Below are 26,760 nucleotides of genomic sequence, written 5' to 3' on the forward strand. Positions count from 1 at the left end.
CTGAGTTATAAATTTACTGCACTTACGGAATGTGAGCATTCAAAAACTTGTGCCAGCATCAAACCTTGAATTTGCATGGTTCTGGGATTTTGTGCTATATCCAGGAGGTTGTTTCAACATAGCTTCCTGGAGGATGGAGCAAATGTCTTCTGCCTCATCCATTCCCCCTCCAACAGTGGTGAAAGCGCAGCACAGGATCTGTATGTGCTGCATCTTTCCGCACTTCCAACTGAAAGTTTAATTTGGGAAAGAAACAGGCTGAACAAAACAAATAGGAGGTAAACCTGAAAACCTGAAAGATCTGAGTGGATGTTGCTGTTTGCAACTTAGCGAGCTGGTGTTTGAGAAATACTCTGTTCACTAGCTGGATGCCAATTGCCAAGCGATGCTATCAGTTGATTAAAACACAGCCTGCCAGCTTCCTGCTTGATAAAACTAAGTACAATCTGATTGGGAATTCTCAAATCCATTACAGAATGACTAGTCCATCACTTAAATCAGTGTACACCATTTCGCCATGAATCATCAGCATACTTTGCTAATACATTTGCAGCAGCTAAACCCTGACAGTTCGTCAAAACGGTTCCTGAGTGCCGGATTCTGGGGGGGTGGGAAATGGCAGGAGCTTGGGACCACAAGGGTTTCCTGTTGTTCCCTGCTCAGCTGGGTGAAGGTCATTTCCTCTCCTCTCTCACGCAGAAGAAGCTGAACAAGGGCTTCAGCCCTTGAAGATATGTCAGCAAGCTCCTAGAAACAACAGCCAGCCCTACAAGGAGCCCATTCCTGCATGGGCACACTGACCAGGCAAGATCACTCCCCAAAGAGAAGTGCTGCTCACTACACTTGCCTCTTTGGAGATAAATAAGTTGATCCTAGGCTGCAGAGGAAAAAAGTGCTATGAACTATTACAAATCAGTCTTGCACTTTATTCTTCTGCATGCTGTAACACAAAAAAACAGGGCTGCAGAGCCAGGCTAGCATTCCTGCAGTGGAAGGAAGGGGCACGCTGCCAGAGCATTAAGGATAATCCACTAGCGGGCTGGGGTATTTAAAAAAAAGCCCTCTTTTGTTGGCTCTTTGGAGGGTTTTTTATCTGCTGAGTTGGAGCTGGATGCCCAACTCCAGATATACATCGGTGTTTGCACATCGGCTGCAATGTATTCTTGATCATCCCAATGTGATAGATGGAAGTGTTACTCAATGAATTGCTGTGGGACACTTGCTAGCTAAGTAACAACACTGATATACCAGAAGAACAAGTCAACCCCAGCAGAAACATAAAGTCTTCATGCCTTAGCAGAAATAAGATTGTATGGAGGGGAAGAAACTGATGCAAAATCTTCTAGAGAAAGTGAGCAAATGCAATGAAATGTGGAGGCCATTGATCACCTAAGCAACAGATTATAATGAGCAACAGATTATAATGAAACGGTGAGGTCAGAAGGATAATAAACTCTAATCATAGGAATTCTCAGATAATACTTTGATAACCAGTGTTTTCCTCCAAGTTCACCACTCCCCATCTGTGTCCTTTTACCTCCTCTCTCCTCCATGCCCCTCCTTCGGTTCTCCCTTCTTGTTCTTTTTTTGTTGCAATTAAATATTGCAAGATCTACACAAGAAACGTACAGATAATACAACACTTCTATGTAAAATGCCAACACAAATTCTTATCTGATGTAAAATGAGTGTAACTCCATCTCTGGTCTCAATACATTTTATTTACAAGAAAATGCATAAGCAGGAGACAAATATCTATCGTTTGCACAGTTTCAGAAACAAACTATAACATAAGGGGTAGTTTATGCTCCCCCTTAAACTGCTGAGAGTCTGGGAAGTCTCTCCAGAAGTGAGACTGACTTGGAATAGGTGTAATAAAGCAGAGATTCACAGGCACGGTTTCTTCATTTAAACTAACACAAAGTGAGATGACAAAGAGGCTCCCAAAATTCTGCCCTTGTGGTTCAAATTTGAATATATGTTTTTTAAAGCTGGCCAAGCAACTGAAATTAAGCCTCATGTAATTAAGTTCCAGCAATTTGAGCAGAAAGTAGTCCTGGGAAAGTCAGCAGGCTGAAAAAGTTACGGCAAAGCAGATATATTGAGTTTTTTTGTGCCATTCCTATCACATCAGAAGTCCACAAAGAGGAATTTTAGGGTAAGTCAAGAGTTTTCAGTCTCTGGTGTGCAGACCCCAGAGGTCCATGTACTAAACCAAACAAGCAGCTGGCTGGGTGGTGTATTCCCACCTGAAGAATCTCTTCAAGCTTTCAGTACAGGACCATGATACTGCCCCAAAGTCTCCATCCTCAAGAACGCCGCCTTCATCTTCTCAAATGCGTGTGGCATTGTTCTCTGTTCCTTACACCCACCAGCAGTCCTGGCTTACCTCCTGCTGCTGAAGAAACTTTTGGCCTCCTCAAGGTGCAGATTTATAATCAGTGTGATCTCCTCTGCGTCCAGGCGTCACCACTCCAGGTCTTCTGGGAGACTAAGGTTGGAAATTGGAAAAGGGATCACAAAAAGTGATAAAAATAGAAGAAAAAAAGGACAGCAGCAAGGAGGAACAGCTACAGAAGATGGGGCAGTTAATAAACAGAAAGGATAACGAACCAGGAGAAGTCTTGGTGGAAGAAAGAGGAGCAGCAGTCACAAGAGCTGCCAGTCACCAGCAAAAAGTGTGTCACATAAAGCATTTGACCGTCTCTATCACAAAAGCTCCACATCAGGCTGGCATGGGAGCTCTGGGCAGTTTGACAGCCTTCCTCTTGCAAAGCAAGGTTACATACACCCTGAAGGACTCTGTGGTAGTGTGGCTGACCCCTTGGATCAGAGCTGAATGTCCTACCAAGCAGTGGCTTTCTTTTGGAGAGAGCTCCCCACTGGGTCTTGTCTGGAAGGAATCTGTGTGCACCGAAGCTGCTTTGCAGCTGGACTAGTGCCCAACAAATGGAGACAACCAGGGGATTACTGCAAAACTACACAGGCTCCAAACTGAGACACTAGGGTAGACAGAGCTGAAGCGTAACCCAAGAGAAACAAGGCTACTGTTAGTTGCCTTAAATTCACTAAATATACCTGGGGAAAAACTGTAGGGGATTTATAACATAACAAATGTTGAAAACCACCATAAGTTTTTTGTTACACTCTGCTATTTTACTACATCATATTGTACCTTCAACATTTCCATAAACTTCAGCTAACATTAGTCAGATCTCTACTTAACGAACAATGAAACACACGGTTTGCCCAATGATGACTAAATTACTCGGGAAGAACTACAATTGATAAGACAATGATTTACGGACCTATTGTTTTCTAGGTTCTTGTAAATAATCCTAATTAGTGTTAATCATCCACCCTCTGCTTTGTGTTATCACCAAGCAAAGTACACTTCCTAAAGTAGCTATTTAGGGGCATAATCCTTCTGAAAGGCAAGACAGCTATTGACTTCAACAGGATCTGGATTAAGGCGCTCAGACAGAGGAAAGCAACCCTGGAATATGAGCAAAACACATCACACTGTCTGTCCATGCCTGCATTGAAAAGTTTCTTTTCAATATGCTCACGGTAAATTCAGTGAGTTATAGTATCCCTTCCATGTGGGCTTCTTGCGGTGACTCTTCAGTCTTTCTACGAGCTCAAAAATGCACTACACAGGATCTAAATTTGCTGATGCTATTCCTGCCAGTTTGCAGCTCCTGCCTGCGTCTCCTTGCAATGGGCTGGTGGTGTCATATCTGAGAAAGACTGCTTTGCAACAGCAGACACCTGCACCAGGACTTGGTGTCTTTCTGTCTCTGATTTTATTGTTATCCTGAAAAAGCACTTTGATCTTTCCATGCTTCACTATTTGTCACGCCATATCCTTGTCAGGAGGGAACCGCAGAACTCGAGACCTCCTTGCTTGCTGGTTTTAGGTGTAAGGTATGGTGGGTTCAATTTTAGCATACAGATGAGCTTGCCTGACCTTAACAGGTCTGCACTTTAAATAACGCTTTAATAGCATTCTAGAGGGTACAGTTGCACGCTGCTTGCTTACGGAAACTACAAGGAAACCAGACAGCTTTTCAATTCGTGTATCAAAGAGAAAGAGATTTACACATAAAAGGGTGAATTATTTTGATTTGTAGTTTTCAAGCCACTACGCATTCTCCAACATAAATGCTCTCTTGTCTCTGGTTTCTGATAGTTCATATCAGGTTCAGTGGCCTAGATTTTCAAAAGTGTTAATTTTGGAGGCCAGCATTTCTCAGTGCCAATCCAAGGTGCCTTAAAGAAACCAGATATTGCTAAGATACTGCGTATCTTTGGAAAATTGGGCCATTTGAGCATCTCTCAGACTAGATATCCCAAAGTGACAGAGTGTAAAATCATCAGGGGTGGGTTTGCCAGAGGAATAAAGCTCTTTCCCCCACCACACCATCCCTTCCACTGTGCTGTTCATGCCGGTCTTCACAGCGTCTTCCCCCCATCACCATTAAAGGTCCCTGAAGAGTCAACATTACCAGTCCTTTTTGACATTCTCAACCACCGAACATCCTACATAACCTATAAAAAGAGCTCATTTCCTTAGCTATTTCATCTTTTAAATAGCTATCAGAGAAAAGTTTCCTACAGCCTCAGTCTGGGTAGCTAAAATCTACCTATATGGTATTTGAGGGAGAGGAGGGGAGAAACCCTATCCCATTATCTGCATTATCCCGTTACCCTTGGATGTCTTCCATGTACTTGGAGGAGCAATGCCCCATTCTTGAGGCTTCACATTGCAGCCACTGCCTTTTTGGCAGAAGAAGGGTGGATGTGGCTCCCTTCAAAGTCAATCAATGTCACTTCTTTAATCAATCTAGAAGGTCATCACTGTACTTCCATCAAAAAGAGTTGGGTACAATTCTCGCTGAGTCCTAAATGTCTATGGGGGGCTCAGGTTGCAGTGGGTGTTGAAAAAAATCTTTTCTGGTCCTGACCTCAGCACATCTTCTATTCCTAGGTCCTTTGTAAGAGTTTAAGAACAAATAAGAATTATATCCAGGTCTCTGAGATACCATGATGCAAAAGTATGTATAATGAAAACCCAAATTATGGCTTTGAATGCATCCAGTTTTGCTGAAAAGTTCAGAAAGCTGAGGGAGCTTTTGTGTGAAGGCAGGTCACATTTTGAGCAAGCTTACAATGATTTTGAGTTTCATATTATAATCATCTACAAAATTTCATTGTTCAGCTGGGATGTCTATTAGTGGTCACAGAACAGAAATTTATTGCATTTCAAGAAACTGTGACTAGGAGGGAGGATCAGAGCAAGGCATGTATGAAAACCATTCAAACTTGAAGTCAAGACCCCTTGTATAAACAAATCTATCAATAAAAAACGCTGAATCTGTTAAGCCAGATAATTCTTCCCCCCAAGTTGGAGTCATTTCATTACCACTTTGGCACAACTGGAACAGGATCCAAAGCCCACTGAAGTCAAGGGTAGAATTTCCATTGATTTCTAAGGAGTCTGGATCGGATCCTAGATCACATTGTCACACTGCAGCAAAACCCAGCCGTGTTGCAGTGTACCCACCTGCTCTCTAAAGTCTCGGCTCTAGCCATTCAAATTCATTGCAGGTACAATCTAGGCTATTCTAGCATTCACTTGGTGCAATGCTAAATAAATACTGTTTTACCAAAATCAGCAATGCTGAATACTGCTCCTCGTTAGTAAATTAGGCCAACTAAAGAACACTTTTTCTTAAGAGGATTTGTCTGTTTAAATCAAAACCAAGTGTCAAAAATCCTTATTCTATCTATCAGACTGGTGCCCTCCTGCACCAGCTGTAGACTAGGGCTGGCTAAAGACATATGGAAAAAGTGAATGAGCACCTCACAATATTTTTTAATGAGGTACTTAGGCTTCTTTTACAACTGAGAACAATTCAACATAATCTGGTTAAGTAAGGGATCAGCAGCTTCTGTGTATACAAGAAAGAAAGAAGGGAAGAAGGAAAGAAAAAAGGAAGGCAGGCAGGGAGGAAGGAAGAAAGGAGGGGAGGAAGACTCTGTTTCATTTGCTAATACTTCATGTTGACAGGTCACAAAAACACGAAAACCTTCTTTAACCTCTTGCATCCTCTTGACAAAATCATCCACCTACAAATTAAAAGCATCTCCAGACATTGCCTGAATTATTTTCTTAGGCAGTTCTGCAATGTAAATTGTTGTGTGCACACGGAAATTATTTTAAAAATAAGATGCGGAGATTTTTTTTTTTCCCTGCAAACCAAAACAGAAGTCTATATCAGAGGAATTTCTGGGAAGAACAAATAATTCTCTGGAGCTGGTACTGGAGTAGGTGCCCTAAACAAACCTACAGAAGGAGCATAATGAGGCAATGATTTATTGCGTGCTATGCAACTCTCACCGTTCTGCAGCATGTTGTAAGAACCAGTAAAAGGGAGAGGCAGTAATCATACAGCCTCCTCCTCCTCATGTGTTTCTGGATATTACCTGCTCTGGATATGACTGTGTGACACTGAAACAGAGCTGCAGCCACCCTGAGCTGCAGGACTGGCAAATGATCTTTGTGCTGCAACATTTCATCTTGTACTTAAAGCTGCACCATCTCCCCCTACCTAAAAAAAAAAAATGAAAATGTATATTTGGATACTCTGAAGCTTTGCACAAATACAAAATGTCATTTGTGTTGGACGTGTTATTGCTCTATTTGCACAAAAAGGATTTTCAAGAATGTTTCCATCAGTAGGTGGAATCCTGGATCTTCCAAAGTCAATGGTAAAACTCCCCTTGGTTTCAAAAAGGGCAGCATTTCACCTATTCCATTTTGAATGCATTAGGGACTAAATACGGATTGCAAATTCTGCACACAAAAATATTTGTAAGAAAATCTTGGTCCTAAAGAATTACAATCAATCAAATGAGGAGCAGAAACATGCAGTGTAACTGGTATTGCACTAATCAATACAGATCAACATGAGTCTGATCCTAACTGGGTTGTATTTGCAATTAGCTGTGCTTTTTTGCACTTTAAAATTCATTTGGGTTCTTGTAATGACTGGTGGGTTGCTTGCAGTTCTGCCCAAGTTCCTCCCAATTTCTCCAGTTTAAGAATACAAACAATTCTCCACAACTAAGAATTAGTCTTCAAATGTGCTTGGTGAGTTATTTATAATAAATAAACATGAAAAAAAAATACCTGCAGACTACTAGTGCTCAACTTCCCCCCCCCCTTCCCAAAAGGCTAAATCAGTGAAATAAATTAATTGCCATGAATTATTCAGCTCTACCTGTGGCAATGAAAAATAGCAAGAGCATTAGGTTTCTTCTTTGTGTACTAAGCCTCTAATTTATAGAGAATGCATATTAATAAAACACAGGATATTCATCAATATTCAAGTCACTGCCTGCCTGGCTATTTAATCTAAAATTACCAGCCAGCTCAAAACTCTTACTAGTTAATCATGCAATCTAAGCCATTCTGATATTGATGGTTAACATTAATTGCCCAACTGCCATTTATAAAATCCTCTCCTACATCTTTCCTTTGCCTAGCAGAGAACCCTTTGACATGTTTAACTTTAGGGACAAGCTGGAGAAGTCAGCTCATCTGGACTGTTCTTCAACCCAAAATGTTTGTTTATTTCCTATGAAAAGGATGTTGTCTCCCATCATGGTTTTGCATTTTGATCATTATCGGTAAAAAATGTTCTTCATTATGAAGATCTTTGATAAGTTTCCATACTTCTGCAGATGTTCTGCAGGTGGTGAGAAGAACCCGCTGGTTTTCATTCCACTGTACAGAATATGTTGTCCTTCACAATGGAAGCAAAGGTGTTCAGATCAGGAAGGCTGAAACAACGATCCGTCTCAGTTCCCAATCATGAACTCCATAAAAAGCCATCGACGGCAAATTTCATCCCCAAACCCTAACTTCATGCTTCCAAGGGGATGGCTACCTTCAGATGTTGCCAATATATGCTGCATGACTTGCTCTGCACACATCACAGTGCAACAGGAGAATTTGGGGAACATTTTCATGTGATACAACTTGGCCAAAATTTAGGCTGAAACTCCCAAAGTTTATCATACCAGTAAGAGGTGCTGATGAAGGGGACGTCAGGGACAGCTTCCTAAAGCAATGGACCATAATGCCAAACCTGAGCCAGTCTTGATATTTATCACCTACAGTTTTTCTTCATTCTTCTACCTTTCACTTTTTATTAACTTAATCAGATTAGAGCAAACAAAAAAAAACAAATGGAAACCCTTCAGTTTTTCTAACCAAAAAGTTAAGATGCTGGAGTTAACTGTAAATCAGCAAATCTGCAAAGAACTCACTGTCCTCACTGAAGCAGAAACTTCAAACTACAAATGCATATATAGAGTCACATAAATGCTACTGCATAATTAATAAAAGAATTCTTAAAAACAACATTCTCAACCACTTTCAAATTATTACACCCTTGTTTCATTTAAGCTGAGACTTAAGAAACAAAGAAAAATTTTGCAAAAAATATTTTTTGAGTAAAGAAAGTCCCTTTCTCTGTATAGAGACATTCTCTGGAACAGAGACAGAAATTTTCTGAGTTTTATCATTTTGCCCCTCTGGAATTCAGAAACAACCAACAAATCAGTAAGTGTTTCTTCCTATTATTTGAGGGTTGCTGGTCAGATAAGGCACGTGGTATTGCTTCTACTCCCCGATTGCTCTGGCGCAAAAGCACCCTCCTGGCCTTCAGACTTATGTAAGGGATCCCATCCATCACAGCCATGTCAATAAGAACTTGAACCTGAATGTTTGCAGAAAGCAAACACTAAGAGTGCAATAGCAGAGTCTACCCCAATTCATTTCAAAATTCCAGTAAATATTTGTGAACAATGTTTTGTAGCATTCGTACAGGTCCCATTGGCGATTAAACTCAGCTTCAAAACACACTGAGGCTCTCGGTGAATTCTGAGCTGCCGAGAGGTAACAACATGCTGACAGCAAGGAGAAAATGATGACTGCAGAGTGAAACACAGCCTCGGAACAAGCAAAGACTAAGTAAACTCTCAGCATACCTCGGTAATTCTTTGTGGCATAAAAAGTGGCTTGGGCCTTGTCTGAACTAGGCTTTTACCTAAGTTAGAAAACCATGTTTAAATTAAATTTAAAGGCCATTCTTCTTAAAAGCACTTCTACAATGCTTTGGCTGGACAGTGTGTTTTTCTAACCAATGTTTACATAGTTTGACCCATTTTCACTTCTTTGCTTGAACTGAAACTATTAATTAAGCTATTTAAAAATTACATAGAGTATATGCCTCCTTCAGACTGGATCTCAGGCTTCATTTAATTGTTGGTTCTTGTGCTGAGTTTGGCTGTGAGGGTGTGTGAATCTGTCTCCATTTGGAAATAAACCCAAAATTACCAATATATTTCATACAGGCTACAAGATTGAGTAAAATGCTGAAGACATGCCCTGCCTTAATTGTTTTAATTGTTTGGAATATATCCCCGTGATATTAAAAATTACATCTGCAATAAACATGGTGACATGAGCCCGGTGTAACTCACTGTCGAAAATGGTGTGCATCTTTAAATGGCTGAGCTGGTGTTAGAGGCATAAAACAAAGTCTGATTTTGTGAGCAAGAAAACATTCACACCTCGCATTTCGTGTGATTTATATGCCATAATCATGCTGGATTTTCAAGTGGGAAGGGTGCCTAGAAATTACTGAAAAAGGGTCATCTCTATTTTTCTGTTTGCAACTCATATAGTACAAGCTTTTCTGTCGTAGAGGGGCCCAATGTGCCTACTGAAGTCTGATTTAGATTTTCCCGTTGAACGGTTTTTCTGTATAGAAATCTCATGAAGACACACTGATCCTTTAAACTTCAGTGTTGATGCTGAAATTACGCTGTGTGTCAAAATTACATCAAACAACTGCACTTATTTCCACCAAAAAATTTGATTATTTCACTCTCATTTACATTACATTTTTTCCCCACTATAATGCTGACTTGGAAATTCCCTTAGGTCTGGACACCTCCAAGTAGACTTTTTCAATAGAAAGAAAGCTTTCATTATATTTCATAATTTTTTTTCTCCTTGATTTGAATGTTATAATTGGATTGGAGAGATATTTATTGTGAACTTCATGTTTTGCCAGGCTCCATGAGCGGCATCTTTTAATTTCTCTCTTTTCAACGAACCTTTTGACTTGATAAAAGTGGCTCTAAGGTATTTTTACAAAAGAGGCCAACAGAGCCAGTTCATTTTAAACCCCTCTCTTTAAAGTATCTCATTTCCTTATTATTCCTTAATAGAGGCACTATCCTGCAATGTCATAAAGAATGCCGCAGTTGACTTCAGTGGGATCAGGATCACTCCCTACTGTAATTAGTTCTATATTTCAAAATATTAGAGGTCATTTTCTTCTTTTTTTTTTCCATCTGAGAAAAGAAAACATTTGGAAAAAAAAAAAAAGACTTTCAAGGGTGACTGTCAGTAGAATACTAAAAATAAGTTGCACGCATTCCAGTTGCTACAATTTATGCCTCTAATGAAATTTTCCTCTTCTCATTTACTGCAAATTTTTAATGTGAGCTTTTACAGCCATTGATTCAGTATCTTTAATCTTTCGCCAATATTAGATAGAAATGGAACTAACTAGGGAAAATCCATCTGGTTATAAAGCACACTGTCTATAAAGTTGTTCAGTTCATCCAAAACTACTTTTTTTTTCCCAGTGGGTCAGATAGGATAAAATTATAATATTTTGAAATACTGTTAATACTATTCAGAGATTAATACACTTGTAATTAATAATAAGTTTAAAATATTATGACACCTCTGGAGAAATCAAAGGATCCAACGTCAATCACCCTGACTACCAGGGATGGGCTAGATCCCCCAGTGCCAGGTTCCGATGCTCTTAATTATGTTCAGTAGCAAAACCTACTCTCTGAGCCCAGTAGGTGAAATTCAGCCCCAGCCCAAACCAGGGAGAGAGCACATCATTTCCAACTACTAATTTAGACGGGATCTGTCAGGGTTTGCATGAGCAAAGGTCTGGGAGGCAGTCTCACAGGGAGAAAATAGCCGAGCGCCCACACCCCAGGTCATGGCCTCTCCATCCTTCCCTTTGCCGAGGGATCACCACAGGCTCTGCCAGCACCGCGGTCGCTGTTTTGCAGAGAGGGCTGTGCCGGTTCACCAGGAGTTGTTGGGTTCCCTCCCCTGCTCCGAGCTCCTCTCCCAAGCCCTGTAACAACTCCAGAGCAGACACCCTTTGTCCACACAGTCTATTTATAAAACTCCACTTCCAAAAACGTGTTTCGGCTGGCATGGGTCAGCTTCACAACATCAATTACGGCAGCCAAGCTGCATGGCAGGAAGATGCAGCACCCGAAAGAAATGGTCCAGGGCCAGTAACAACTTGACCCTGAGTAGCTATAGGCAGAGCAGCACGTCTGACCGTGCCCTCCGAGCAGGGGAAAAACATATGCTTTTCCCTCATGATCATCATGTCAATGCTAAAAATATAAAGCATTGCAACCCTGCAAAGAGTTTGACTGTGTCCGATGGACAGTCCCTTTAAAATCCATCGGTCTATAATGCAGAATGAAATCCCGCACCCGCTGAAGTGAACGGAAAAACTCTCCTGCCCTGCAGGGTGCCAGGAGTTCCTTCCCAGGGCAGGAAAGTTAAGGACATGTGCAAGACATTGGCAGGACGAGGGACCTATTTTTGGATGCTGTCTATGCTAGGTATTTCTACTGATCCTGTTAACACTGTACCAGAACACGTGGAAATCATTCATACATTTACTAATCATGAACCAAAAAAAGGAAGATTCCCCAAATTCCCCGGATGAGGAACAGGAGCAAAGGTGGGTCTGTCTACCCAGTGGCTGCTCCTGTGCACGGAGTCCGGCTGGGACACGGGTACACCATGCAGTCTGCAGCGGCAGGGCACGGGGATGCAGACCCTGAGCTACCTCTTCTGCCTTTTGCATGCCCACACACTTACTTTTCCCACACCTTCTGCACGTGCAGTAACAGATGAGCCCCCACTGAACACCCACCTAGGTTTCTGCAGCCACCATGCATGGATGGGCACTTGAACATCCTCATGGGACAGCAGCATGCAGCCCTGCAGCATGCTGCTGCTGAGACTCAAGTTGGGCACTTCCCACCCCAGTTACTTCTCATCAAACAATTTCATGGCTGGGATGCAGAAGAAGGTCCTGCCAGGAAAAGATTGGTAAGTTCACACATTTCCAGGGCTTTATCCAGCAGCCTGTGCCAGCCTCCCAGACAAAAAGCTCACTGCTGCTTCCTACAATGGATTAAAATGTTCCCTCTGCACTGGCCAGCATGGACTGGAGCAGGAGAGGCGAGCAGCCTGCATAGCCATGGACACGGCTCGGCACACTAAGTACCCCAGCCACGCACAGCCATCATCACCACCTGGGCTGGGCATGGCAGAGATTTAGGGGCTATGAGCACGTGTGTCTTTTCTCCATCTCATCTATATCTGGCACAGGGAAGGAGTGCGATCTCATGACAGTGTGAGAAAAAGTCTCTATTTATTCTGTCTGGAAGGGCGTTGCGTGCAGTGAAAGCCTCTCAGCCCACGTGCGTGTTCAGAGGAGACATCGTTTAGGGTGCTGACAGATGAGCCCCGGTGGGTCCCCCTCACCATGGGTGGTTACCCCCAGACCGCAGCCAGCAGAAGGAGGCATGCCTTCACATCCACCGCTTAAGTACAAAGTCCAGCATCCTAATACTGCCCATACAAAGTCAGTGCCGAATTTTGGTGGGCTGGAGGTGCGGGTACACGCTCCCTTCTGCTGACTTGGCCGAGCTCTGGGGCCCCTCGGGGCCGGCGGCGGCAGGGGCACTTCTGTCAGCACTCTGCGGAAACAAGTTAATTGACATATGCTAACACGCTGTTAAACATAACACAGTCGTGTTTAAAAATACGCTAGCTAGTCGGATCAAATGCATTTTTAAACACGCCTGCTTTTTTTTCCAAAAAGGAAAAGGTCTTGGTTAACATGTGCTAGTAAAAACATTTTTGAACGCGGTAGAGACACAGGAGATGTGAAAGCTACGGCAAGTGTCCTTTGGCCAAGCATAGTCTGCAGGGAAAGTTGACTTAAAAAACAGGTTTTCCCTGATAATGTTAATTTGTTTACATTGTCCAGTTCACAGGATTTCAACACGAACACACAGGAAAATGTTTATGTGCAGCATAATACCCATGTAATCCATCCACAATGTTTAGAAATTCGGCCCTAAGGCACTACAGCAATAAACACCATCATCATGTAATACGATAATAACAACTCCCCAAAAGCATTACAACTCTTCCTGTCAATACAGGTATATCTTTAATGACATGTTAAAACTGAGAGCAGAATTAAAACCAAGATGTAGTTTTATGTCTTTAGTGATAGTTATAATACACATCCAGGGAGAGAACTACTCCCTTCAACTGAAAGGAAGCCAGTTTCTGACTCTGTAAAGTCCTACTGCTGGAAAATGCATAAACCTTTTCTCTTTGAATGTTCTGCTGCTGCTGGCGGGTCCTCCAGGTCTTCTCAGCCTAACAATTCACCTACAATAGCTTTTTAATTCTAGTTTGAAGCCAGGTTCCTCAATGATATGATCATTTCCAGTGAAGCTGTTCACACCACCACAGGCCAGAGAGCGTGATTTTGGCTGGTGGATGAAATAGCAAGTGCAAGAGAACACTACAAGACAAAAGACTTTGCTTCCATGCAAATGGAACATGGGACAGCAAATGGAAAATGGTATAGCAAAATCTAGGTCAGTGAAAAGCTTACTTGTGTGAAGAGACAATAAGCAGAACTGCCTCTAAATATAACAAATACTTACTCAGGTTTTTACTGAAAGCATTGAGGGTTCTTTAAACAATATTGCCGGGGCCTGATGTGTAAATCTACAAGCCCAAATATCACAGTGCAAAATGAAGTCAAGACTCAAAAATGAAACCATACATCAAACACCTGGCAATGAATGTACACGAATATATGCTATGATTGCCCTTCGTCTGTGCCCGAGTCAGCTGTAACTGCAGAGTTGCACGAAGGGCTTTAAATCAGGCTTTGGGAACGAAGTGCAGAACTGAGAGCCATCGCTGTGCTGAAATCACAGGGGCTACGGAGAGTTTGCACCACTGCTGCCAAGAGCTGACATTTCTGTTAGAATAAGTGTGGCTTTTTAAGGTTTACATTGTATTCGTGCACAGGGTTTAAAGCACAGGAGAAATTAAGACAAAGAGGACTATGGAGAAGAAAGGAACCTGAGGGACACTTCAAAGCTTCAAAGCAAGCCTGTTGCTACCGAGCTGCCTGGGCCAGGGGCTCCCCAGGTCCAAGCACTGCTGCCGGACGCGAAGGCAACCTCAGCTTGGGATGCCTGTCCCAGGGCTTGACCCCAGGCTGATGGGCATGTCGTTGCAGAGCTTGGGCTGAGATGTGCTGCAACCCGATGCCATGCCCTTGTACACCCGGGAGACATGGAAGGCTGAGGTTGGAGCTTAGAGCAGGTTGAACATGTTCTCTCAGCAGTAACTGCTACTGGGAAGAGAAAGGAGAAAAAAGAAAGGAAAAAGCCCAGGTTGAACATTTATTCCAGGCTTCTGCCCTTTCCACACTGTGCGTAAGAGGAGGTCAGAGGGCTGCCCTGAGCACCCCTGCCCTGGGGCAAATGCTCCTGGTGAGAGGATCTGGTGAAAATCTGTAAGGTCCTCTGGCCATGCTCTTCCCTGGGGGAGATGATATTATCAGATTTTTAAAAAAGAGCAAGCAAGAGAAAAGCCTGCTAGCTTATGAACTTCCTCGATCTGAAGCTCCACAAATTCTTTCCATGGTTTTGGTACAGCACCTTATGTGCAGGGTGGAAGGGGAAGCTATTGAGTGTTGAATTACAGAGGGGAAAAACATCTCAAATTCCTTTCTATTTATACTCGCAACTTTTCCAAATCATTATACACAAATCCCCTAGCCTCAGCTGAACTGCTCACAGGTTACAGGGCCAAGAAAGAGGTGGAGCCTTCATAGCTTGTGCTAAGCCTTTCAGAAACTTGGAGAAAGTTCCCAAAAAATGAAAGCAATGAAAATTACCATGCCAGGCAGAGAAGATTTAACCTCTACAGTGCCCCACAAGCCCAGAATTAATATACAAGACAGTAGGAGGTTGCTTTCGTAACAGGAAGCATAGGTTCCTCATTTGTGAGAAGTTTTCTGGGACTACCTTCATTGTTAAGCTGAGGCTGACACAGGGTACAGAGAGACAGAAATTTGACAAAAGCATTGAGCGTTTGGGGGTATTTGAGAAAAAAATCTATTCTGGTAATCCAGACACTAGGCTGGGACTTGTTAAGTTGTGAACTTGTTAAATTCCTACTCCACCAACGGCTTCCTGCCTGACAAGAAACCAAAGCCTATTTCTGCTGGTACAAATTCTCCTTGACTTTAACAGACACCATGGCCCTTGTGTTTCAGCTCCTCACCCATAAAGCCGTTTGATGACTATTTCCCCTCCTGCCACACGAGCTCCACCGAACACCCTTGCGATGAATCAGTACATCATCGGGCAAAGAGGGGCTTTAAGCTTAGGGGACAAGTCCAGGTGCAAGTCCCGAGAGATGCATCCTTGCATGGTGCTTCTGTTCCTCCTTATATAAGTCTGCACTTGGGATGGCTTAAAACCTCAGGTAACTCATTTTTTAAAATTCCTTTTACCTCTATTACAACCAGTAAGGTGGGTAGTTTTCAGATTCTAGTTTCATTATTTATGGTGTTTCCTTGTTTTGCCTGTTTTGTTCATTGTTTTTAGTCAAAATAGTGGATTAAATTAGGAACACCCACTTTTACTTCTGTTTCTGGTCTATTTTCACTTCATGGCTTTCAAGTTTTATCAAAGTGCTCTTATTTTTGGCTTTCCAACACTGAACAGGACAATACAGACATTAAAGTAAGAAATAAGGTAATTGGGCTTTACAGTAAGTGTAAAAGTTATGAGAACTCTCTAATGAGATCTGGAGGCTCCCATCTCTACCCTAATTAAAAATCTCAGTCCTATATTATTTAGCACAAGGCTCACCAATACAGCTCACAAGTACGACGTGCAAGAACAAAGCACCCTGTGGGCTCCTCCAGACGGACTCATGACACCTTACATGAGCAAATTTAAGATCTTCAATCACAACCATATATCTTGATTTTATAAGCAGGAGCCAGGAAACTCCACCAGCAGAAACAGGGATGTAGACTTCAGGACTGTATCTGGGCTCCTAGAAAGACTCGTGAGAGCCTCAAGAGGATTGAATGGAAACACCCCATGGGGTGCTCCAGAAGGGTGGTTTCTGGCCTCATCTTCTGAGGAAATCTCTGGAAAGTGATGCACATATCCTACAGCCCACCAAACTCTTCCCAGAATATCCACTGCCCCAAAAAGTCCGCAGGCAAGAGCAGCATTGATGTCCAGGGAGCTGGCTGCTCTCCCACCTTCTCCATGAGGGAGGGATGGATCCAGCCAGGCTCACAGCTTTGCTGCCATGCACAAGTCATCTATGAAGCCAGCGGGGTTCAATGAGATGTGCAGCCACTGTACTCCGTTATGTTTATCTGCACCCATGAGCCTTTTAAATATGGACTGCTGAGTTACCCAAAAAGTACCTTAGCCAATATGCTCTCAGATTTCCAGCCGATAGCCCTTAAAATAGAGTGGTGGCTGTTTCACCCCTGTTAAACAAGTAACTACAACATTACTAAGAGGTCTGGAGCCTTTTGTGCTGAGCTTCGACCTGCAGCAGTATTTCCCTGCTAGAAAAAAGCAGGCTGGAGTTGGTGACATAACACCAAATATACAGATGGGACCACACTATAATTAGCAAGGGAATGTCATTCCTGCCATCTTTGCTTCGTTTGTAACTGTGCCTGTAAGCTCTGGGGAATGGTGTGCATTTCACACAGTCTGCACAAGAACGAGGATTGCCAACTGTCCCAGTTCTGGTGGGATACCCTTGGTCCTCTGCCCCGAGGCTTGCAGAGATGCCAGCAACACCGCGGGAGAGCAATGCCCCTCGCCATGCCACCGCCAGGACCCCTGGTCCCAGAGCAAAGGGAAAGGATTTCTTTTCACAGCAGCAACAACTCAGCTCCCTCCAAAATACCATGTGCTCCCATCCAGAGAAGCGTTGCCCATTGCTTCTTGACAGGCTCCTTCACAAGCACTCAAAAACATCCTTTTGCCTATCATCGAGCCAAACGCGCAGCCTGGACCTAACAACGGAGGCCGATAACTCTGTTCCCCTTCGCACTCAGCTTGCTCCCAGGAGGGAGAGGATTTATTCAGAGCAAATACAGGGATTTTCACTGGAGCTGTGCTTTTCAGAATGTAACCACTATTTTAAATCTCTCTATTGGTTCCAGTAAAACACCAAATCAATGCTTAAGGTTTTACTGCTTACTTTAAACGTGCTCAATAACACAAGTCCAGTTGTCTTTTAAACACTTTGTCATCCTCTGCAGGCACTTAGATGAAAAATTTACTGTTGGCTCTGCTCTGTCTATGGAATCAAATGAATTTGTTCGGTTTTTCACCAGGCTGCACAAACTGGTGAAACCAGCCAAGGGAACAAACAAACCAATAATGTAATATGTTCCTTGTCTTAATGCGCAAAGTTCAAATCAGCTTACTCAAGAAAGTTAATTCATCCTATTGAGTCCAAAGGGACCTTGCCTCTGAAGATCTCAAAACATATTAGGAACATTAAATTGCACAGATTTTTCACCCTAGGGATTTTAAACAGAACAGACCGCTGCGATCATCTCATCAATTCCTCCTTCATGACAAATAAATAATTTCCCTGTGTATTTCTCGCACAAACCCTAAATTTTGAGATAAAGTAGAACATATTTTTCTGGTAAGGACTTCAGCTTTGATGAAAAAATTCAAATGATGGTGAATGCACTACACCCCTAGATAAGACCCCCAATTTTTCATTCTCTTTGCCATAAAAAAATCCATCTCCACAAGTCCTCCTGCAGTGCCATCATATGGGTAAACTGAGGCCTGGAGGAGTCAGGACTTCCCTAAGGTTATACAATGACGAAGTGCATTTTCCCACTGTTATTTTCAGCTCATTTAAGCTCAGGCTGCTGCTGAAAGGGCCTTCTGTTGTGCGCTGCCTGTCCCTGCCCGCACCATCCCACCGCCTGCAGCCCGCATCCCTGCTCCCCGCTGCGCAGCCCTTGCAGGCAGTCCCATGCGAGGGGAGGCACCCCCACAGCTCCCAGCACCTGCCTGCGCCCACGGTGGCCAAAAGCACCTGCAAGGATGCGCTACGTGGCACCGGCAAGCTCAGAGCCCTCGAGTCCTGCCCGGGCTGTGATGGAGGAATAAGGCAGCTCCTGCTGCAAGGTAGAGCCAGCATCCAGGAGCCTGGAGACCTGGGGTCTGCTTGCAGCTCTGCCACTGAATTTCTGCAGATCTGTAGGGAAATCACTTATTTCCCCGGGATTTCCCTATAAATTTGACAGAGTGCCTTGAGATTCCCCAAGGAAAGGCACTGTTCAAGTACAAAGCTTAATTATTATTGTTATAATATAGTCATGCCACTAATTCCCACTAAGAACCGCAAATCGCTCCCATTCCGCTCCTCCATCCCCCATGCTTGTCAGTGCTGGTGGACAATTAATTCCCCAAGAAGAATATATTAAACACATGTGAAATCTTTTCTATTCACAGGATATCTATGAGCAGATTGCAGTTTCCCTCAAACATATTTGTGATTTGAATGCATCAAGTGATGTATTTCCATACAATTTTTTCAACAGCTTGACAGAATCTCTTCAAAATTCAAGTTGTGACTGGCCAAATAAACTCATGACATCCTTCCTATGCCTGTGATCAACTAAATTCTTCTACCATGTACAAATGTAAGATTCATTTTCTATACAGCTTGCATAGCTGTCTTTAGAAATCACATTGAATGAGCTGCGTTTGGTTTTTTTTTCAGTTAAATTTAGTCATTTTGAAATCCACAGGAAGCAATCTCAGGAAGCATGTAGAAGGCTGAGGTGAGTTCATTGAAAACCTCAAATGAATTAAAATACATTGAAAATACCTTGCATTTTTGCCCTGTAATAAATGCCAGGGCTGCCACAAGAAATGCATCAGTGTCTCTCTCAGCCAAGCCGAGCAGCAACAACTGCAACTTTCCATAAGCCTAGGGGTTAATGAAACCCACGCCATAAGGGTTAAAGGATAAATTCAGCTCTACGGCCACCACTTAGGGAGCATTTGAAGGGCGGTTCAATATCCCACCTACAAAAATCAACAAAGCTGTTGTCAGCTCTGCAACCAGAACAAGGAGCTCTGACATCTATTCGTGTAATATTAGGCCTGAAAAAAATTACGAGTTGTGATGAAATTAAAGACATCCAAATTTTTAGCCATTCTCTGCTGATAAAGGCTCTATTATTACCATTTACAAAGGGGAAACACAGCCAATTATAAGCTACTTCTGGCACATGCCAGGCCTCAAGATAAGCCAACATAGCAGAGCTTGCAGCTGGAAGCCCAGAAACCTGAAAATGAGCTGACTCATGGAAATATCCTCATATAAAATACCGGATGGTTATTTTTCTCTGCCTCCTTTCTGTGTGTCTTAGGAATGATATATGAATTGCCTTATATACTTTGTCCCATAAAACTTACATTTTTTTATTAATGCACTGCCAGCTCTGAGAGCAGTAGGTGTGGGAGTGGACGGAGGGAGGCGAGCAGGGAGGAGCGTGGCTCTTTTGGGGACACAGCAGGGAAAAAGTCCCCTGCAACACAGCAGGTCCAAAAGCACAGCAGCAAACTTTCAGCTGAGCTTTGTCCTGCTCCCAGAAAGCAAGCCAGCTCCTCATTCTGCCCTGATTTCACCAAAATGAGGAGGCTGCCCGCACTGACATTACACTGGGGAGAATTAGTGCAAAATGAGGTTCACAGAATTTATGCTCCTACCAGAAAACAAATTGTGAGCAGGAGAAGTGATTTTCTCTGGTTATGCCCTGTGCTGCCTGTCCCAAAGCCCAGCTCCAGCAGCAAGCCTGATGCCCAGCTCCTTTGCTCCTGCTCCTCCCCAGCAGGCAGGGGACGTGACCAACCGTGGGCTGCCATTAGCATGGATAAAGATTGAATTTACCTTGTCCCTGGCACAGACACCAAGGTGGAGTTTTTTCTTGCACTCTGATTTTCGTGAGGGCTTCATAATGTGTGAGATATCCTTCCCCTTTCAAATCCACTTAGAAGATGCTCACACGTTGTTAGGAGAGGACCGGGTCCAGGTGGGTGGGGGGGGGTGCTTTATGCCTCATTTCCTTAGGAAACGAGGTTAAAAAAGCCTGCCCTCCCCCCTGTTACACTGCACTATTGAATTAAGGATGGGGAATGCTCATTATGAATACAATTAAAAGCAACAGCCTCATCTAACAATCTATTTTTATCTGCTCCTCATCTAGACAAGCAGCAGAAGGTATTAAAATCTGAAGGGAAGAGCCACAGTCAGGGTCAATTGGTGGAGTTTTGCTCTCCACCAGCTTAAAGCATGTTGAAAAACATTTTAGTAAGACAACCTCCCTTAAAAACTACTGTCCAAAAAAAGACATGATTTGGATACTTTTTTTCTGGGAAACCCATGTCTAATAACTATAAGGGCACAGATTGGGAGTATATTTCCATTTTACGAGGTAGAAGGCATGAGCTTTGCAGCGTTTCTTGCACCAGCTGCCGGCCTCCGTGGCGGCAGGGTAGGTAATTAAAAAGGACATCATGTAACAGATAAATGCAGGATAGTAAGTAGTCATTACTTGATATATAGTATATCATCTATTATTAGAGGCTAATAATTCTCTAACCTATTCATGTTAGTCTTTTGTCCGCGTAGCTAGCCGTTTGGCACACTCTAAATTTCTCAACATAAAATTTACTCAATGTTACAACTCGTATCTAATCCCGAATTTCTGTGCATTTCACTGCAGTATATCATGTAGGTAGGTAAAAGCTCAACACTAAATTCTTTGCAAAAGGAAGAACGAGCCAACAAAACTCCATGTTTTCACTTTCCTGCCAGAAAAAAATGGTATATTGCATATTTTTCTTAGTCGTAATTTTAACATTTATTTCCATCTTTAGAATGCTGCAATTCTAAAGATGTTTACCTGTACTTTACACAGCACTCAATAGTGCACTTTTTGCCTGATATTTTTACTCTTGTTGAAATAACCTGTATTTTAAATACATTTATACACACGTTTAAATACATTTTAAAAAATGTATTTTAAAGGGAACCAAAGGAAGTGCTATTGTGTTTAATCACAGGGAGCAAAATCCTCAAGTCATGTAAATCATCGCTTCACAATCTGCTCCGCAGTATCCTAATTTGGAAAGTGTATCATAGCAAACAGAGCTGAATTTATAAAGGATTCTTTACACGTTTAAAACATTCATGTAACTTAGAGTGTCAATCTCCATCAGCTGTCCTAGATCACTCCAAGACATAAAAGTAGAATTTATTTATTAGGAACTTTATTTCTTTTCTTCTAACCACTGATACTTACTTTTTTTTATTATTTAATTTCATTTTATTTTACTTTGCATTACCTTATTTTATTTTATTTTATTTTATTTTAATTTCCAAAGCCCAGTCTAAAAACTTAACTTGTGCTATAAAAGAAGCCAAGCCACTCCAAGTACGCAATTACAGTGTCTCCAGAAGGTTTAGAAGTCAGAACGGCACTGATAAAAAAAAAGCCACATGGGATGAAGCAATAATACTGCGTTCGCCCGCAGGATCTCTGCTGATGAGCAACTATACAAGGACTCCACTGATAAGGGTTTACAGCTAGAAACTGTAGTAGCTGTACCAAAAATGAAACCAGATCTCTGCTTCTGTCTTCTGCAAATTGTTTTCCAGCTCGTCACTCTTCTGGGAGACAGAAAACATTTGCCGCAGGTTATCAAAACCTTACACTTTCTGTTAACCTGGCCATGCTGCCAGCCAAGGAGTCGCTCTGAAATGAGGGAGGGAGGACAAAGTCTGCAAACCGCCGGGAGAGGTTACAGCAGCCGCTGGGAGAGGAGTGAAGGGACCCTCCCCGCAGCCTCACATGCAAATCGCTCCAAATAGCTGCGGTTTACGGCAGGACCCAACTCCAGACTAAAAGGAAAGTTGAGTAGTATAGTTAGGAACTGGAACAGCCAGGGAAAATCCTCTCCTAGGGATTACGAAGCATTCAGCATTCCAACCGTGTGATATATTTTTTATATTGTTTGTCTTGTTTACATATCCTTCATATAAAAGCAGGATTTTGTCCACCAAAGGCTACTAAAACCTACGTGCATTTTTGCAGTACTGTGCTGTTCATTTTCGTCCGTCAGCAACATTGTGTGTGCGCTCATTTGAATCCCATTCCCCATAGTTTCACCCAGAATTGGCACTAGTCGCCCTCTCCTATAGACGGATTCTGTATGCTGCGCTATAGCTGTTATACTCCACCCCAGAGATTGCTGCAGTTTGGTTCTGGCAGATTTGCTTTCAGGCTCCCTACAAGAGTACAAGCATTTGGGGTGCTTTCATTGTTTTGGAGAGGGAATAAACACCGTTTGTTAGGACTCGGAGCAGAAATACAAAGATTCACATAATGAGAGGCTCAGCTCTGGCTCTCAGAAAGAGGCAGGGAAGGTTGAGCACATGCGAGTGAACAGCCCAGCCAGAGCATGTCGTGCTAATACAATTACAGAAGGCTGGTATCTAAAAAGGAAAAGCTTGCACTAATATTACAGTGATAGCAAAGGAGGAAAAACCCCTGTCCTGTTTCTTAAAAACATCTTACCCACTTCTGTGTAAACCTACAACCCCTCACTTTTTCCCTGAGCTCAGCAGCCACAACTCCACGTCATTCCTGGTCTCTGAGGACCCTTGGTAACTCTCCCTGTTGTATTTAGGAGATGGGAAATGTTTTCCTGTGGCTCAAATCTCTCTTAAACCAACTGAATTGAAAAAAAAAAATTAAAAAATGACTTCACTTTCTAACAGATGCACAAGTGCACCTTGGGATGAATGTGTTACGGAGTCCAAGCTATCGCCACCTGCCTCCCAATTACCTTTGCTGCATTGTCCCTTGTGGTGTGCACCTGTGACATGTTGGCACGGAGCAGGGACGACTGGAGTGTGCAGGCGTGGACCGAGCCACACGGTATTTTGCTTTGCAAAAGTCTCCCAGCGATTACTGCCGTGCTTTCTTAAAGCATAAGGGACATTCTGCAGCAGCCGATTTTCTTCCTCTTTTCGATGTGATGAATTAACACAGGGGAACTTGCAGTCCTATAAAGTGGCAAAGCCATGAAACTATAATTTAAAAAACTCTTCACCTCAGGATACCAACTGTCCAGCTGGCCAGGGACCAATCTAACAAGGGAAAAGGTCATTTGTGGGCTCCCTGCTACCTCTACTCACATATAGACCTAGTCAGCCAAATAACTAACTCTAGCAATAATTCCCATCAAATTTCAATACAATTTTTACACCTGAAATAATAGAGGAATCCACAAGGCTGTGACCGTTTGCAACAAGAATGATGTACAAAGGAAGTCCTCCAAGGTTTTAGGCTCATTATATTCGTTACAGTATACTGTACTGGTTTTTTTTCCTTCTTTCCCCTGGTAGCGTTACAGCTCTTTAAGTGGCTGAACAGCATCTGCACCAAGAGGACCACATGATGTGAAGCAGAAGCAAGGAGACATGGTATTATGCATATTGTAAGGGTACACCGAGCAACACACTTACAGTGACGTATCTACTGACAGGATTAATTTGACATTGGCAAGTGAAAACTTATTTTGTCATTAAGCTACCATAATTATACCATATCCAGAGCCAACGGATGCCCTAGCTGAGAAGCCTACATATGCTGTCTTTGCAGCGAGAGGCTAATACAGAATTTTAACATCCATCTATTTTTGATGGGATTGGTACAGGAGCACAGATTGGGACACTGCTGTTTCCTAAGTGCCCCACGACTACCTATGGGTAGTCAAGGTGACAAAGGGACTGGAAAATGGCTGAGTGGCATTTGCAGCCTGTTAATGGAGGTCCTGCAACCCAAAGCCTAAAAATGCAAGAAGACTTCAACAGAGTCTAAATCCTTTCGTAACGCAGCCTGTCTAAACATTGCTTCTGATTCATATGTTTTCAGCAAAGAGGATATTTCCTCATAAAAGAGGGACAGAAGCTACGTACAAGAAAAATGCTCTCTAGAAGACAGACAAACCATGAAGATCCTTTGCATGTGATATTCAGAAAAATCAGTCTTCTGTCCCTGCCCCTCCCGTTTATTTGGATGATTAGATATGCTTAAGAATGGAAAAGCCAGAAAGATACCAGGACAGAAGAGCTGCAGCACTGTTAAGGATGTGGTATTGCAATATTTATTGCTGCTGAGATAGAAAAAAACAATGGAGTATCAAAAAAAAAAAACCTCAATGATTGCGGGGCTTTAGTACAGCAGCTTTAGGTTACCTTAAGGTGACGATTTATGAACAGAATCAAAATTGTGTAATAAGTTAAGCAAAAAAATCGGTTTCATTCTTAGTTCATGAACTGCCCTGCCAATGACAAAGTATACTATTAGTGGCCTCAGTACGACTGTGAAAATATCCCTTACAACTGAACATGCTGGGTGTTGGGGTTTTTTTCTTCATTGTTGTGTGTTGTTGAGCTAAAAATGACAAAGCCCTGGATTTTGTTGTTCTTGCAATCTATTCTTTTCCCCTGACTTCCTGTTTTCATGAAATTTTAATCAGGCATTTAAAATAAATAGCTATGCAGAGTCTCTATGCCTCTTTGAATGCTTGGGATGGATGTTTTGGGTAAAGTGATAGTCCAGAGACCTTGAGAGCATTTAATCCCATTCTAACTTGGCAAGACAACAGAAAATCAAACCCCTGCTCTCTCCACTTCTAGCAACTCTGGAGAGATTTTGGGAGAGGGATGGAGGCAAGTCCAGTGCGGGGCACAGCACAATGAAATAATGGGTCTGCCTCTGTTCCCCCTGCCACAAATACTGACAGCAATCAGATCAATTTAGAAAGGTCAGCTCTCTAAAACAGAAGAAAAGATCACCTCTTCAAAAAAAACCCAAAAGAGATAGAGGTGATGCTGCCTTCATGCCTTTGAAAGGTCCAGGTGTAATGCACAGCTCCTCGTTGAGCATCCTGCACCCCTGGGCAGGCAGGAGCCCTGCTCCGCTGCTCGCCCTCGCTCGGCCTCACGCGATGCTAGTTATACAGCACCAACTGCACAACACAATTTGGAGTAGAATACGCCAATGTGGAAAAAGCCAAAAACCAGCTTAGAGTGGAAAAGCTGAGACGCAGGGAGGAAGACAGGTTCAAATCCTTGGCCAGTGGGAATCACACTGGCCCTTAAGAGTTTGTAGCTTACAGAATAAAAACTCCAGATTTTAGGAAATCAGAGGAAAGCTGCTTGAGTTTCAGGGTCAATGGTTCAGTTATTAATGAAGGTGACATGATTAGATATGAGAGTCAATGACCCCAGATCACAGCTAAGCCTGATCCCTGAGCCTTACTCTAATTTAAACTTCTGTGGGATTTTTATTATTATGCATATTAAGACGTAAGTGCTCCATGGTACAGACAATAAAACAATAACGTACAAGTCGGCCAGTAAATTGTTACCAAGTTAAACCTCTCGTCGGGGACTAGTCATCTTCTCCTGGTCATGGTTTCCTGGATAAGTGTGTTTAAATTGGAGGGGTTTAAACACAGTCACATCTCCAGTCGCCTGTGTGTTTTGGAAACATTCCACTTCCACCCGCACAGGGGTCAAGGTTTTTTGCTTGAACCAGGAGGAAGATAGAAATGTTTACTCTGTAGTTGTGTACACTGCTCATTTCTAACAAGGAAGAAAGAGCTCGCAATCAGCTGCCACCTCTGAAAAAAAGAAGTGAGAGCAGCTAAATCATGAAGCAAACTTACAACAGCAGCTTATAAAAATGAGGGAGATGTAGCCGCTTTAGCGATGTGAATGAAAGTAAGAGGATTACGGAGTCCTCTTGAGAGGAGACATACTTGGCAGGGCTCACAAGATGGCACAAATAATATCTTCTGTCGAGAACAATACAAAAGAATAATGATGAAAACTTCCAGGAGTCCATGCTTAAGGAGTCCTTCCCAATTTTGGGGGTCCTTTTTCCCTGAATTCTGCTTGACTCTTGTTTCACCCCAGCTACTCCACTCACAGGCCCAGCAGCAGTTTTTTCTCTTCTTGCCGTGCAAACCTTTTGAACCCTACTCGTAGGTGCAGGAAGCATCGTTTACACAGTGGGATACATATTGCTTCTGCACACCACTGTGAACCATCAGCAGAAATCTCCGCGATGGCCAGCTCGCCAGCCTCTCCTTGGCATAGCCCCTGACTTTCATATATCAAATGAGCAAAAATATTCCAAGCAAAGCAAAACAGAGTGAATCTTGGCTCCTTGTCCTTTAACATACATATTCAATGTGCAGGAAGCTAGGAAGAGCTATTCATGGGGTTGGCTTGTTTTTGTTGGTTTAGGTTTGGGGGGAGGGGAAGCATTTTCAATGCACACTGCATCCTCCACAAATTTTAATAAGTGCTTTAAGCCACAGTGATCCCTTTCCCTTTCCTTTTTTTTTTTTCTTTTT

General features: G+C 42.7%; 1 protein-coding gene across 3 annotated transcripts in view; it reads right to left on the reverse strand.

Moving 5' to 3' along the window:
- Positions 1-1,701: 1,701 nt before the first annotated feature.
- Positions 1,702-26,760, reverse strand: part of MAF (MAF bZIP transcription factor) — a 62,359-nt gene continuing 37,300 nt past the window's right edge. For 2 of the 3 annotated variants that reach the window (XR_015700429.1, XR_015700431.1), the window contains one exon: positions 1,702-2,491. The gene's annotated coding sequence lies outside the window, so the exon portion shown is untranslated. Of the gene's footprint in view, positions 2,492-20,215; positions 20,351-26,760 lie in introns of those variants that run through there. The other variant, XR_015700430.1, reaches the window with a different exon arrangement.

Source organism: Nipponia nippon, unplaced genomic scaffold (genome assembly GCF_047370975.1).
Source record: "Nipponia nippon isolate SJK-2023a ecotype South Korea unplaced genomic scaffold, ASM4737097v1 scaffold_7, whole genome shotgun sequence".
NCBI lineage: Eukaryota > Metazoa > Chordata > Aves > Pelecaniformes > Threskiornithidae > Nipponia > Nipponia nippon.